General features: G+C 27.3%; 1 protein-coding gene and 1 long non-coding RNA gene across 5 annotated transcripts in view; one reads left to right on the forward strand and one right to left on the reverse strand.

Moving 5' to 3' along the window:
• The window catches only part of LOC129969317 (perilipin-1-like), a 77,383-nt gene that overhangs the window by 31,138 nt on the left and 33,932 nt on the right, over positions 1-12,313 (reverse strand). Inside the window, exon 1 of one of the 4 annotated variants that reach the window (XM_056083838.1) lies at positions 5,243-5,381. The exons of the other annotated variants lie outside the window; for them this stretch is intronic. The gene's annotated coding sequence lies outside the window, so the exon portion shown is untranslated. Of the gene's footprint in view, positions 1-5,242; positions 5,382-12,313 lie in introns of those variants that run through there. 4 annotated transcript variants of the gene reach the window in all.
• LOC129969319 (uncharacterized) overlaps positions 1-12,313 on the forward strand; it is a 39,133-nt gene that overhangs the window by 17,298 nt on the left and 9,522 nt on the right. Inside the window, exon 2 of the long non-coding RNA XR_008784490.1 lies at positions 2,766-2,848. This is a non-coding gene — a long non-coding RNA (uncharacterized LOC129969319). The remainder of the gene's footprint in view (positions 1-2,765; positions 2,849-12,313) is intronic.

The following is a 12,313-nucleotide window of genomic DNA, read 5'->3' on the forward strand; positions in this document are numbered from 1 at the left end:
TTTATCAGTAATTATTAATATATATCAGAATTTATTAATTTTTTTGGAGGGGGGATACTGTTTACAATTCACACTTATAAATGAAACATGAATGACAGTTTCCTTGATATCCAAGTTTTCATCCATTTAGTTAAGTTACATTTAAGTCACATTTTAAAGAATCCCGATGACTAACTAAGGACTTTGAACCATAGTTGGACGCTGAGGACGACACCTGAGCCGAAAGACCTCTCCAAACTTCCACGCTACACAAACGTGGGGTCATTTGGTCGCAACAGTTTGAAAGTGTTCCAGAGTTGTTTGTACGCTGTTATTCTGTGAAATCAGGTTGTAAATCTAGTATCCTAGTATTCACAGCCAAGGCACTGCAACCCGCAAAGATTCATCATACAATACTGAAAATGCATTACATAAATATAAACAACTATTATTATATCGAAAGCAGATGTAGACAGCAAACGAATTTTTAATGGATTGTTAGAAAATAATATTCATAGATAACCTCAGTTCACACTGCAAAGCATTAGCTTCATGGATGTGGCATGGCGCATTACATATTAATAGATAATATTCATTCATTCATTTTATAAACATTACAGATAATATTCACATTAAAACAGTTTTACTTAGTTGAGGTAGCAAAATCATTTTGCAGGTTATAAAGGGTGAACGTGGCAAAAAATTCAAGAAGGTCAGTCATACAATTATGAAGAGAAAATTCCTTACAATGTTCACTGCAGTACATTTATCGTCTCTACTTAACACTGTCATCATGTATAACACCAAATTATTATATTCATACTTTCAGATAAAGATATTTTAAATTCAATAACTGTCAGTGAATTAAGAAAAAAACATCTGCCTTCTTATATTATTAGTAATCCCCTTTGGAATATTGTGCTTACTTTCAATTAAATTTCCTAAATACATAAATATCTATTCACGATTTCGTCAACAAAATTTTTTTTTAAGCAGCAAATTGCCAATGACATTAAAACCATGCTATTTCTATAGTTTTATGGCTGCTTTGTTGATTGCGTAAATAAACCATCCTAACGGTGTCAAATCACATAATATTACAGGGCTTATGACTATCTAGTTCATTTATGTAACTTTTACTAACTTCCGCGTTATGTAACTTTTCTATTGCGTATATCCCTTAGATAAATTGCATAGATATTAAATAGAGTACTCCTTCCTTGTCTTTCGAAGGCGGAAGAACTTCGTGCGATTAAATATCTAACCAAATAATGAAAACGGTATTAATTTCAATGCAACAATCAAATCTATTAATTAAAAATATACAAACAAATATTTTTAGGAGATTTCCAGGAAATATTAGTAAGACTATTAAATTGATATCGTTAAAAGGACAATTTTCAAATTTTTGTAAGATTGTTAAATTTATTTTTGTCCAATAATATTTTGGGAAGACGCTAAAATTTCCCTTAGTTTTAAGTAATTAAAATTTCAAACTACCAAAATTCAAGTAAAATTTGCACGGCAATTAAACTAATTTTATTAAAGAGAAATTTTTTAACTTTTCAAATGATGTAAGAATCAGTTTTGTGTAATAATATTTTTGAATATTAAGATGAAAAAAACATTAAAATGTTGTTGTGCAATTATTTATTAATTAAAATATTTAAAAAATCGGCATGAGGTCCAGATGGACAGCCTCCAAAATATATATGTGCTAATTGTAAGTTTGGTAGCTCTAACTGAAACGGCTTGATCTGTGGAGTGCCATTGCATGCATTTATCTTGAATGCAAGCAAAGACTTATTTGTTTATTTTGTATCAGTAAGATATCCTCTCTCGCACACTCTCTCTCTCTTTTTTGGAGAGGCAGAGAGGAGAATGATATCTATAAATTTATTTTATTCTGTTAATATTTTGTTTCTTTTTGAAGAATTATTTAAGGAAAGTTCAGTTTAAAGTGGTATATCAACACAAATCAATTTTACAGTTACTTTACAATTTTGTCTTTATTTTCCTTTCTAAAACGATTTTCATTATAAATTTTTTAGATCTTTAAAAAATTACTTAATGGGTAATTTAATTATTATCTCTCATGCTTGTTAAAATTTTCTTAAACTAAAAAGACGTTTCAATTTATATATAACTGAAATTATTTATCTACTGGCAATCAATAAATGATGTGTCTCGAGTTCAATACCAGATAGTTACAGCTTCGAAATCCGATTCCATAGACTCTTGACTGTTGTATAAGTGCGGTGCTAGATGTCGTCCAAGTTATCCGGTTATTATTCAAAATTATGGAGTCCGTCCCAAAATATCAATTTTATTGCTTTGAAGCGATACTTTACTATAAGTAAACCAAATCAATCGACCTTTTTCTTGTTCTGAGTTTATAAATGCTATTCTAAATATAGTAAGTAAGGTATATATTATCTATCGAACAAACTACAATGATGAAATAATAGCAAAATCACGCATTGCTTATAAATAATAAATATATGAAAATATATGAAATTTTGCTAATGTCTGCCCTTTAACGCATAGCGTTTCGAAAACAGTTATTAAAATTCATTTAAATAAAATCTGGTACTATTACATAATAATACTAATTACGGGAAAGCATGTGACTTTTTAGAAACAAAAAAAGATGCGTAATTAGATATGTGATAAAGCAATCGCATGCTGAAAAAGTTATCAGAATAATTTCTTTAAAAAAAGAATACAATTTGTTTAGATCATTTTAAACTTGCAAGCTTATTCGCACTACGTCTTTTATTCCACAGGGAATTAAGAAAATATTTGGAAAGCTATGAAAATCCCAAGGGTCTTTTAAAACTTATTTTTTAAAAAAGGGAAAGAAGTTTAGGTAAGTCATCTCTGGATCTATTTAATTTTTACTGTGAAGTAAACAAACCATTTCTATAAAATTTTTAGAAATAAGTTTTTGATTTTATTATTTATTCCTTAAAATTACTTTTCATATTCTTTCTAGTTAAAATTTAATATGTTGTTAAAAAAATAACACGAAGAATTCTTATGGATTTTATTGGAAAAACATGTTTAAATGCGATTCGAATTTATAAACCGAAACATAGTAGTATGCTATTATTTTAGGCGTGCTTCCTCCGTCTTTCATTTATTTTTAGATTTATTCTTAATTATATAAGAGTGAAAACGTGAACATATAAAATGTATTTAATGTTATCACAATACTCACGTGCACAAAACAATCAAAATTATTCTTCAAAATACATTGAAAAACATTTTTGAGCATTTTATCTAAATCAAATAGAAGATTGCACGAAAAAGAAAATTGTATGATTGAAGAATTAATTTTTAAAGCAGTGTAAAAACGGTTTTTATATACTAATATTTATAGTTACAGAGAAAAAAAACGTTAAAAATTTATTTAATTTTTAAAATTTTACTTTAGTGAGCATCTATTTTCAAAAAGTAACTACATACCGCATTTGGTAGCTGCTCTATAAAGCATTTTGATCGATTTTTACGTCATGAATATAATATGAGTCACTTTAGAGATAGAATTCAGCCTATTAACGTTACAATTATCAAAAACTTTAAAATTTTGGTTAGATCTTCGGCTAAGTTTTCTCTTGTTCTCTTTCTGATATAGGATTTGGCTAAGATATTCTAAGCATTTCAATGAAATTTATAAATAACAGCAATACATCGGGTTTTTTTTACATAAGATTACTTAAAGCATCTTTGTATTCTTTCTTTGAAATTATATTTCATAAAATAATTTATAGTAATTGAAGAAAAAGCATGAACAACTAATAAATATATTTTTTTAAATTTGATAATAAGTTCATTTTAAACCTTTCAAATGCTTCCTTCACTAATATACCAGTTCCATTCTTAAAGTTAAAATTATTCAAACACCTGGGAATAAAGTATAAGAATGTATAACGGGCCATTTTAGAAACAGAAAAATAAGGAATTATTTGTTTTACTGTTATTTATTTATTTTTCGTTTCATGTGATATTTCAACATCTATTTCGAGAAAATTATTTGCCTTCGATAAGACAGACGGTCAGCGGACTTTGACGGAATGTTAGAATTTCTTTTAATGAACAAGACTTTTCAGCAACGCCTGATTTTATCAACATAATCTTGCATAACTTTATAATTATTTAGATAGAGAGAAATTCTAGAAATAGTACACTGGCGCTTTCAAAAAACAGTATATTAAAAAATTATCCCGAATTTTCCTTTCATTAGTCATAAGTAGTGTTTCCATGTACTTATCTAAGAAAGAGAATTTTTGAAATTTCAATAAAAACATTTGACATCGTTTCTCAGTTATTAATCAAATCCAAAACAATTTTTGCAATATAAAATACCTTTAAGCTCCGTTCAAGTCGAGAAACACTTTCATATAAATCATGCAAATTTACTTTATAAATTTAATGAAATAAAAATCTTGAAACAACTCGAAATATTCCGGTTATCGGAATCCCATGATATCCAACAAGTTTATCAATTTTTCTTGGAAGAATATTTTTTGTATTATTATTTGTGAAAAAGGAAATCCTAAATGAAACCACTGGGAGCAAACTCTCATAATACAGCACACTCTAATGTTATATTTAAATTAAAATTTACAAGGTATTTTTTAGGAATTTCAACATATAATTTAATATATTTTTTTTTTAATTTTAACTTGAATTGATGACAATTTGTTTGAAAAGAAGTCTGCTCTTTTTATCAATAGTTTCCATTTCGCTTCAAATCGAAAACTCTATTTAAAATAAATGAATTTTTTAAATGTTAAATAATAATATAGTATAAATATATGAAGGATTTAAAATGATTAATTTTAATTTCATTTTAGTTAGAGTTTCTTATCAGCTGTGTACATCCGCAAAAGCAAAGACAAAAAAAATCCTAACGTAAAATGTACATAAAACATGGAATAAAGTTAGAAAAAGGAAAAAATAGTAGAAAATGATAATTTTTATTAATGGATTGATCGGAAAAAAAATATCTTAAAAGATTCGAGCCTTGACCAAGATTATTTTTATTTTCACCTCCGAGGTAATCGAAATTTTCAGATTGAATATTTCATATTACCAAATGTATAGTTAAATTGATAGTTCATTTTCTTAAATATTTTAATGCAATTACTTTTAAAAACTTTATCATATAGTTAATAAATTAAACGTTTTAATATAATAGGTGAATTTAAACAAAAGAAAGAAATATTACATAATTTTTTTAGATGTATTCTTTACTTACCATCATAACAAAACAAAATAATTCCTGCGATATTCGTATGCACTACAGTTTAATAAGCATTGTAATTTCATTTCACCAAAATAATTCTTTAATTTCAGTATTAATGTAATGAACGCAATTGATCAATATGATTTGGAAACTATGATATTGCAGGAATCGGGTAAAATCCGCAAAATTGGCATTTTGTGTTCGGAACAAATTTTGATTGGTGGAGGAAATTTTCCTTTTCTAATCAAAATTCTGTATTTTGATAACTTGCGTAACTCCTCCTATCTTTCCTTTCCTCTAACAAGTCGAATTTTATCATTATTTATAAATTAGAGTAAAAAATATAATAACAGTTACCGAGAATGGCTAAAAATAACTTTTGCTCCAGAAGATTCAAAGAAAAAAAAGGGAAAGTTAATCTAAATTTAGAAAGTTCCATACAGGCTATCATTGATTAAGTTTGAATATCATGATGACAGACAAAAATGTGCTGACGTAAAAGAAATATTTCTGATGTTCCGTTTTCTAATATTCAAAAATCTGATGAAACTATAAAGACATATAAAAATACTTCTTATCAAAAAGGAAAATTATTAGTGAATGTTTATTTAATATATTAAAATAAATTATAGTGAACTTTTTTCAAAATTCGTGTATTTAATACAAAAAACATTTGTTTTTCTAAATGAGAAATTTTGTTTAAATGTTCTGTACTTCCCAGTTTAATTGATTAAAAATGCACAGAATGTGATTTCAATGAGCAAAATTTTTTAAGTCATTTTTATAAAGGGATTAACATGTATTCTTAAAGGAATAAAGATTCGATCGACCAAAAAAAAATTTTTCAAAAACCAAAAAAAAAAAAAAAATTAATATGGAAGAAACAAAATTAAGAATATAAAACACACATCTCAAAATTTAACTTCGAAGTTTTTTTAAGTAAGAATTTATTGCCATCATAGAAAAGACGATAAAAATCTAGTTCAATAACGTATACAAAATTTTTAAAATCCCACAATTTTTTCAGGTAATATTTTTAATAAACTTGTAACAAAATTTCTTAAACGCTTTGACTATTTTTTATGTCATCCATGTGATCTAACACTAGTTTGAAATTTCATTTCAAAATAATTTTTCCCATTTTTTTCCGAGATTTGTTCAGAGTAAAAAATATTTTCAAACCGGCAACGTCGTGATGTTTCGGAATTCCGCGGTGTGACAAAGTGGTCACAAACACCTACACATCATAATTTGAAATAGTTACATAATTTGTAAGTTTTGGGAAAGATTAAATTCAATTGAACTAGTTTGAGCGAGAGCATAAAAATCTAATGTCATGAAATTTGGTATAATTTTTAGATTAGAATTTTCAAGATATAATTATTAATTTAAAGTAATATTTAGATTATTTATGGTGTAAATAGAACTTTAATCTAATTACCTTGCATCTGCCTTTTTCTATGGGGACTGATTTAGCTGAATTATTTATTTTCGAAAAATTCCAGAAAATTTCACGCGTGTAGTAAACTAAGGACGAAACAGAAATAATTTTGAGATTTTTATCTACCAGATTGATAACAGAGTTAGCGAATCCTCAGCCTTTTGACTCGAGGAAAGTTAATGTATACATTATCTCTTGCAGCCCTAGGTCTCTTCCTAGAGCTGGACACAGCAGGATCATATGCTGGCAACTGAAGTTACTCGTTACGAATCTGAGATAATTTTTCGAAGAAAATTCATGTTCTTTTTATAAATTTCGAAACAGGTTCAATTTGGAGGTTGTCATGTAACTTTTCAAAACGCACAACGGAATAGGTGAAATTAAACTGATTTTGCGAATATTAAGAATCCAAATATATGCTTTTTTGATATTTTAAAATTTGCATGCGAGACTTCATATAACATAAAGATTTCTTTATACCTTTTTAATGATGTGTCTCAGGAACTGAGAAGTCGTTACATAGAAAATAACTTTCTAATTAACTAACACTGAAATAATTTGCTTTTAAGTGCCATATACTCAAGTAAGCAACTTTTCGCAACTATTCGCAACTTATTACCTCATATCTGAATCGAACAAAAATGAAAGAGAAATTTTTATTTAAATAAATTTGGACAAGATTTTTAAAAGTAAGAAATGGATCTCGCCGCATTGTATATTTCATGGGAAAATGGTTAATTTCCTTTCCAAATGCAAGCTCTATATTTTAATTGTTTTTATCTACAGAACTCTCATAAAAGAATTGAATCCAGAAAAACTGCCCCCTACTAGGTCAATGTAGTAAGTTAAACTATTTCAATCCCAGGGAAGGGGGGGGGACAAAATAAAAAAAAATCTCATCGAATCATTATATGCTTTTAAAATAGCACCTTTTAAGACTTTTCTAAAAATTCCATTATTAATATTTTCAATCAATTTTTATTTCTCCATTTCCAATTTTTTTTCTTTACTTCTAGTTCAAGCTAGTCGTGATTTCCATGTAAATAAATGCAAGTGAAATATTATCTTTATTTTAGAAATAAATTACATTTTTTTTTCTTTTGTTTCCCACTGCATAATTCCATTCCTCATGGTTAATAAGCAAGAAGACTGCTGTACTATTGTAACACTGAAATCTGACTAAAATATTAAAATCAAGTATATCTGAAGAAATAGAACAGATCGCAAAGGAAAAATATTCCAGATCTCTGTTCCTTTTTTTTTTTTTTTTTTTTTGTCCTAAATTAATAGTAATTATTCTTAACTCTTAAATTCTATTGCAGTAAGAAGCTGTAGTTTCAGAAAACAAAGACAAAACATATCTGTTTAATTTATCTTAATAATAATTTTAAACAGAAGGAAGAGTACACGCACCACTATTCATCCTAAGTAAAACGGATTATATTAAAGCAAACTGCTAAACTAATTATCTCGTTTTTACACAAACGCTTAAATAATATTTTAAATAGTATTTTTTCCTGCATTCTTATTGAAGACACTTTTTGTCTTAGACATGCATTGTTGTTTTGAATCCATTAAGAGTCCACAAAACATTTTAAATGCTTGTGGACTTCAAATAATTTTTTAACCAGATTATAACACACGTGAGTGACTTGATTTTTATTTATAAGTTCAAAAATAGGATACGTACCGGCAAATAGGCTGCATAATTGAACTTCTGTCTAAAATTATAAACACGAATACAAACTATACGATGTTATGAAAATATTGCTATATTCAGTAATCAATTCTTGCTTTGATAGCATTGCGAAGATATTACGTTAGTTCAATATCATAATTAAAAAAATTTTGGATGAAAGAATTATGATAAATAAAGTTTTTCTACATGAATGCCAGGATATATAGAAAAACCTTATTATAATTTTTATTCCCTAAAAGCTCTTGAAAGCATCACATTTAGAAATAAAATTTAAATTTCACCCTAGACCACACCCAAGAAAGCCTATAATTATTTGCATCAACTCCATTTAATTATAGCATCTCTCTTGATCTGTAAAACTATTGGATGTTTTTACACAGGCAATTATCGTAAAAATCCCAGAAATATTTTAAACTGAACAATAACGAGGTTGGGCAATTTCCAAACAAAACAGCAATTTTATGCAAACACAATTCTTAGAGATAATTATTCCCTACAATACCAATTCACGTGACAGCAACGACATTCTCGGGCATTTCAAAACGGAGGGCTTAGCGAAGTCCGTTTACAAATCCAGTGGATTGTTATGAAGCAAAAGTGAAAACGCCTTTCGTCATGTAATCCAAGTATCTGCACCAATTACGTGACGATTTTCTTTTTTTATTATTATTGTTGTTATTTCGAGTTGACCTCAATTGCTTTTAAGAGGCCTTATCAACATGCACTTCAGGTGAAAGTGCTAAACTTAGTAACAAACAAGGAGCAAAGGTCCAGGTCCGCTGATTGTAACATCAAAATAAGCCTGCGGAAATTCTAAAAGAAGATTGGGCAAAGTTACTGATGACAGAAATCCGTGAACTTCGTCACATAATTGACATTCAATGGATCTATTTATAAACAAAAACTTTTTTTTTTCATTTGCTGGCATTAAGAGAAACAGAGTGCTGGAATGAAGTAAAAATTTGAATACATATCAAATTTTATTAACAAAAGTCATCTACTGTGACACCAAATATAGATAAAATGCTAATTTTCGATAATATTCTGTGCCACTTGTGACCGTCTACTTGAAGGACGCTCTATGGTTTTATCACGAAGAACTAATAAAATAATTTGCCGTTAAGTATACAGATTAAAATAAGTAATACACTTTTAACAGTGATTGATTTTTGATTAAAATAAAAATTCACTACGTATTAGAATTTCTTTTTATCTATCTTGAAAAATAAATACTGTTATTGAAATCAGATTTATATCAAAGTTTTAATTTAATATATTCCGTTATGATCTAATTTCTTAGAATTAATATCTGATTTTTAGAAATTGAGAAGAAATCTCAAAATGCACACATTCCAAAAAAGAAATCATGATGTAACTTGCCATGTCAATTAATTAAATTTCAAAGTTATTCAGAATATTGCTAAATGAATAATTTTTTTTTTCAGTTTCTCTTAAATTTCGTATATATTTTACAGTATAAACATGCTAAATCCTCAATTAGTCATGGGAAATATGAGTGTTCCTTAGTGGTAAGTTCCAGTAAATATGCATCATCATACAAAATCTAATTGCTGATACTATCTGGAAATATTTTACGCTATGTTATGATCACATCATTTTTCATTCTCATGAAATCATATAATTTATCCTTGCGAAATTCACTTTGGGTTCTAAAAAAAAAAATTGCCACAGTGCATTTCATATTATGTCACACGAACCGGAAGTGACGCCGCTGTGATAAAATAAATGTAATGTTCTCACCATATGCCTAATTTAGGATGTTAGCGAAAAAAATAAAATTTAATTGTTGTTTAATTTTGAATTTCAGTGCATTTTGGATACAGAAATTAATGAATTCAAACCTGCTTTAAAATAGTGCTTATTACAAAAAAGAGGACTAGCATTTTTTTTAATGTAATCTTTTCTTTTTGAATTTCACTAATTCTTTGAAACACATAAACCTCTACGTTATTCGACATTACAAATTAAGTGAGTGTTTAAAGAAATAGATTCTCGTAAATAAAAGAAATATTAGTAACAACAAAAATTCACACTCCAAATCACTGAAAAAATTTCGAACAATTTCTCTGATCAAATAAAGAAATGTTCGGTCTTGTTGCAAAAAAGACTGTTATCTGTTAAATAGAAAGAAAAGAGAAGCTAACTTAAAAGTAAGCATCAAAGAGGTTTCGAAACATTTATCAAAATAATTTCCAAATGCGTGAAACCATATTATTTAAACATAACGAACCTGATTTATAACGAAAATTTCCTAAATGTTCTTCATAATAATTGACATAAATAACCTATATATATAAATAATAAGAGATTGACCTTTGTATTAAAGTTTCACAAATACAAAAAAAAAGAAAAATTATAATCATACAACGCTAGGCAAATAACTTTTCTGATAAAGGATGATTGTGAAAACGAGTCCAGGATGCTGTAAAATAAAAAATTTGATAAAACTGTAGATTTTAAAAAAAGGAATAGCTGTGCATAGTTTGGACTTCAATATACACTACTTCAATTATTAACCTTTGAACATAGATAATTCTTCATAGATTAGTAAAATTGATGCACAATTGTGAATAGAATCTTCATTGATTAACCATAATACATTTTTTTCTCTTACAATTCGAAACATGGGGAAAAAAATCGAGAAAAATCTGCAGGAATTTCAATTACACAAAATCCCTCAATTAATGAACCATTTTAATCGTCACTATGATAACTAATTATTTGATGCTTTGTTATTGAGATAAATAATTTTTGCTATGCTTTCTTTTAAATTCTTTTAAGTTGATAACTTTCATTAAATTGTTAAAAGTCATTTGTCAAATCACAAAATTATTGCTTGTCTTGAATTTGGAGCAATTTTAAAATAAGATGATTATCTATCTAAATACAATGTTCCACCAATCAGTTTTAAGTGATAAACAGAACTGTTGAAAATATGCTTTGAAAATAAGAGAAGTTACAATATGGTTTGTAAAGTACATTGGATTAGTTAGAAATGTATTAATATGTAATAAAAGTAAGGCATGAGAATATCTTTTTGTATTTTTCGGTTTCTTTCTTTCTTTTTTATTTTTATTTTGTCTCCCTTTTAAGATATTCCCAAATGAAAAATATTAAATTATAATAGTAAAATGTGATGTGATATAGTGTGAAAAAGAGTGAAAAAACATTACATCATTCTAGACTAACGATGCAAAATATAACATAAATGTGAATATGATAGAAAGTATACAACCGAAGAATTTATCTTGAAAATGTTCGCTTTCTATTTCGAAACAAAAATGAAATATAAAAAGATATCTTCTGAAACATCTGAAGTCATTTAGTTTTTTCTTTAATGGGAAGTACGGCTGTTATTTCTTGCGGAAGTCAAAATATATAATTTGCTTTTAATGGAATTACTGATATTTTTATAAGATTACTTTCAAATTAAAGTCACGATTTTCAAATCAAATGGTTCCTTATTATTGTTCTTCTTTATAAAGCATGGAAGACTAAGTTTCTCATTTAATAATAAAGGTTTCTAATTGCAATAGAGTAAAAATTATAATAAAGATATTATGCATTGTAGGATTAAGCATTGCGGTAAATTTTAACTTGAAATTTTTAAAGATAAACCTGTATACTTTAATTCATAGCGTATATTATGTAATAAGAGTAAAAAGAACATTTTTTTTATCCTCTCCGACGGTCATAGCAAAAATAATTGTCTAATCAGCAAGGGAGGAAACGCAACAAGTGGGTGTAATAGACCATAGAATTTTCTGATTTAAGTTGTCTCCTACATGGCTCACTGAATACAATCCAGACATCGGCTGATCTTAAAGCCCTGTTTTCTCTTTTACTATTCCCTACATTTGTAGTTAAAATCAAATGTAGAGTACTTGTGAGGGATTTAAAAAGAAACATGGTTTAAAAAATA

Source organism: Argiope bruennichi, chromosome 5 (assembly GCF_947563725.1).
Source record: "Argiope bruennichi chromosome 5, qqArgBrue1.1, whole genome shotgun sequence".
Lineage (NCBI taxonomy): Eukaryota > Metazoa > Arthropoda > Arachnida > Araneae > Araneidae > Argiope > Argiope bruennichi.